Source organism: Mustela nivalis (assembly GCF_964662115.1).
Source record: "Mustela nivalis genome assembly, chromosome: 3".
NCBI lineage: Eukaryota > Metazoa > Chordata > Mammalia > Carnivora > Mustelidae > Mustela > Mustela nivalis.
In genome coordinates, this window is record NC_139022.1 from 70,116,051 (window position 1) to 70,120,244 (window position 4,194).

Consider the following 4,194-nt stretch of genomic DNA (forward strand, 5'->3'; position numbering starts at 1 on the left):
TTATCAGAGAGAGAGAGGGAGAGAGAGAGAGCACAGGCAGACAGAATGGCAGGCAGAGGCAGAGGGAGAAGCAGGCTCCCTGCTAAGCAAGGAGCCGGATGTGAGACTCGATTCCAGGATGCTGGGATCATGACCTGAGCCGAAGGCAGCTGCTTAACCAACTGAGCCACCCAGGCGTCCCTATATACATACATATTTTTAAAGATTTTATTTATTTTTTATTTGACAAACGGAAATCACAAGTAGGCAGAGAAACAGGCAGAGAGGGAGGAGGAAGCAGGCTCCCTGCTGAGCAGAGAGCGGATGCGGGGCTTGATCCCAGGACTCTGGGATCATGACCTGAGCCGAAGGCAGAGGCTTTAACACACTGAGCCACCCAGGTGCCCAGTTATATAAATTTTTAATGTATTAAACATATATGTATTCCTATATTAAAGCACATTTCAAAGCATTTTCATGGTGTTTGGACACCAAATTGAAACAAATTACTTTAAAAAATTAGCTTATGCTTTTGATCATTATGTTTTCAACTTTATAGTTTTGTTTTTCAGTGGCATATTTTAGGTTTAAAGGGGATTTTTTTTACATGAAAATAAGTAAAACTATGTAAAATATGTATGTATATATATAAATATTTAGTGAACAAAAATATTTAATTCTATAGAACCCACTTAGTGAATATTTATACATTCCAGTAAACATTACCCATAAGTTTCTGTAACATTATATTGTTAGAAAAATGTTTTTCTTATTCTGTATTATTAAGTGCAATGTTTAATTGTATAAAGAATCTTTAAATTCATTTTGGATTGAAACACCACATGGTGGCAGTGTTTCCTAAGAAACTGGTAAAGTATGGTCCCCTCACAAGGATTAGTGCTTTTTATAAACTGCTGTATTTTTTTGTGTCTGTCAAATTGGTCATGCATTTCAACTGTTAAAAATGTGTACTAGGTTCTTAAGGGCGAAAGCAGTAAATGCTTTTTATTCTATAAATTGTCTTATGTAGACAGAGGCTATGGCAGTGCCTCTCCTAAATACTGGAAAAGTTAGAAAAAAAAAAAACCATTGTATATGGTTTGCTGGTTTATACTGTGTACATTTGCTTACAGATAAAAAGCAACAGAAGAGTTGCACCTGGGTGGCTCAGTCAGTTAAGTGCCTGCCTTCAGCTCAGGTCGTGATCTCGGGGTCCTGGATTGAGTCTTGCTTTGGGCTTCCCACTAGTGGGGAGTCGCTTCTCCTTCTCTCCTAACCCCTGCTCATGCGGATGCTTCCTCTTGCTCTCTCTCAAATAAATAAATAAATCTTAAAAAAAAAAAAGGCACCAGAACAAACTGAATAATAATTATTATCTAGAGGTTAGAATTTCCCACCAATTGTATTTTTAATATACACAGCAGTGGTTGATTGAATAATGGTGGAGTGCTTTAAGATGAGAAAGCATTTAAGCTTTCACAGGCAGATTTATACCCTCAGGTCACTGAAAGCTGCAGGACAAGACTGAGAACTGCAGGAATTGAACCTCCCTCCTCTTTTTCTACTGCCACATCTCCTCTCTTTGCCCCAAATCCATCATGGAATATTTTCTATCCTGTTTAAATAATGAATTCAGCAACATTTGACCCTTGAACTATGGGGGGTTTGGGGCATTAACTCCTTCATAATCAAAAATTGGCATATAACATTTGACTCCCCCTAAAACTTAACTACTTATAGCCTATTATTGACGGAAAGCCTTGCCAGTAACAAACAGTAGATTAGCACATACTTTGCATGCTATATGTATTCTATACCATATATATATATATATATATATATATATATCCTTATAATAAAGTGTGCTAGAGAAGAAATATTAAGAAAGTCATAAGAAAAACACATTTACAGTACTAAACTGTATTTATCAAGAAAAATCCATGTATAAGTGGACGTGTACCATTCAAACCATGTGTTCCCCACTGTCTGAGACCTTAAAATGTACATGTATTCGAAGAAACCGTCTTTATTTTCTACTTTGTTTTGTATGGTATAGCTCACACATCAATGGTGCACAGAGCTGTGGCTAAGTTGCGACGGGATTTTATGGTCCTTGGACACATAAGATGATGTAAAGAGTGTTCTTTTGCATTTATTTCATTTATGTATTTCATTAATCCATAAAACCAGTCATGGGAAGCTGGATGCATATTAACTCGAGAGAAAGGGAATTTCTGCCAATATAGGGAAATGATTCCCCTATAAAGGAATGAAAGCCTGATTCCCTGGTGGTTAATACATAAACCCTACCAGGTCAGGGTTCTTCATCCTCTGGGTTCACTGCTATATCCTTGCACCTACTGAGTGTCTGATGGGAAGCAGGTGGTCCATATGTATTTTGAATAAATGGAACAAATAAATCTTTGAACTTCTAACAAATAAAGCTAAAAGCCTTTTCTGTTAAGGACTATAGCAAAGGTGGCATGGCATTGGAATACGATCTGGAAGAATAAATAAATAACTCATTTCTTTTTAAAATCTAGAGTTCCCAATTTCTGGATCTTCAATAAAGTGAACATGAAAATTTGTTTAAACATTTTTAAAATAGGGTACAGTAAAAGTTAGTTGGAATTACAATTTCATGATATTTGTATATAAAGTAGAGAGATACTGACCATATCCTTTATGAAGATACTTTACAAAGGGTATACAGTTATCTGGAAGATATTTTTTTTCCCCATAAAGAAATAAAGAACAATACAAGATCAGGTGTGGGGATAAAGAGCCAGTGAAAAACATTAATGTTACCTGAACTGTGAGATGCATGGGTGGCTTAGTGGGTTAAGCATCTGCCCTCAGCTCAGGTCATGATCCAGGGGTCCTGGGATAGAGCCCCACAGCAGGCTCTCTGCTCCGCAGGGAGCCTGCTTCCTCCTCTCTCTCTCTGCCTGCCTCTGCTTACTTGTGATCTATTTATTTATAAATAAATAAAATCTTCAAAAAGATTTTTAAAAAATCACCTGAATTGTACCTCTGCCTGGAGCTTAAAGATTTTGTTGCCCTGACCCAGGTATCATCGCAATGACGCCAATGATGAATGCTAGGATGATGGTTGAGGGTTATGGAAATATATATATATATATATATTTTTTTTTTAATAATTTTTTAAAAAATTTTATTTATTTATTTGACAGAGATCACAAGTAGGCAGAGAGGCAGGCAGAGAGAGAGAGGAGGAAGCAGGCTCCCTGCTGAGCAGAGAGCCCGATGTGGGGCTCGAGCCCAGGACCCTGAGATCATGACCTGAGCCGAAGGCAGAGGCTTAACCCACTGAGCCACCCAGGCGCCCCGGTAATGGAAATATATTGATCATTTGCCTTTGAGCATTTATTCAGTTTTAGTTGCTACGGGGACTTCCTGTTTGCTTTTTGCTTTTACTATATTTTTTCTTTCACCGATGATAAAAGTCCTCTCAATAATGAATCCCCTCTTACTGGGCTGAGCATTTGGAAGATTGTGCAAGCAAGTGGAGACAAGTTATACATAGCTCTCCAATCTCTGGCATGAGGATGGTAGGCAGGAAGGAGGTGCACACCTCACTCTCCTTTCCTTTCCTATCCTTGTCTATCTTCTTCTCACTTGGTGTCTGCTGACTTCCTGCTCTCTTCTACCACCTCAAGTTGGTTTTCACATTCTCTTTTCTTCTCAGTTATCAATGCCTGACCCCAGGGCAGCCTGGGGAAGGAGTTCCCAAAATAAAAAGAAAAAATTCTTGTGAGAGACTCTGAGGCGATTGCTGAAGAATACAGACTGAGGCAGGTTTTTGGGACTGAAAATCCAACTCTGCCCCTGCTAGCGGTGTGATTTTTAGGCAAATGACTTCACCTCTTTGTTCCTCGGTTTTGTCATGTGTAAAAGATTATTGACCCGCTGGGAAGATCGAATGAATGGGATAGATAAAGCTTTCTGGCAGACGAGCTGGCACATTTGACTGCTAGCTTTATTAGGGGCAGATCTTTAGACCCCCGTGTGGAAGAGGCAAGTGTTGTGAGGACTTTGAGGACTGGAGCCTTTGTGACATTACGCCCTTCATAGGTCCCCTGCTTTACCGGAGAATAAGGCCTCCTGCAACTGGGACCTGGCTTGAATTCATTAACCTCTGTTCTTTCTGGATTTGAAGTTTAGAGAACAACACATTTTGACCAGAAAACTCCC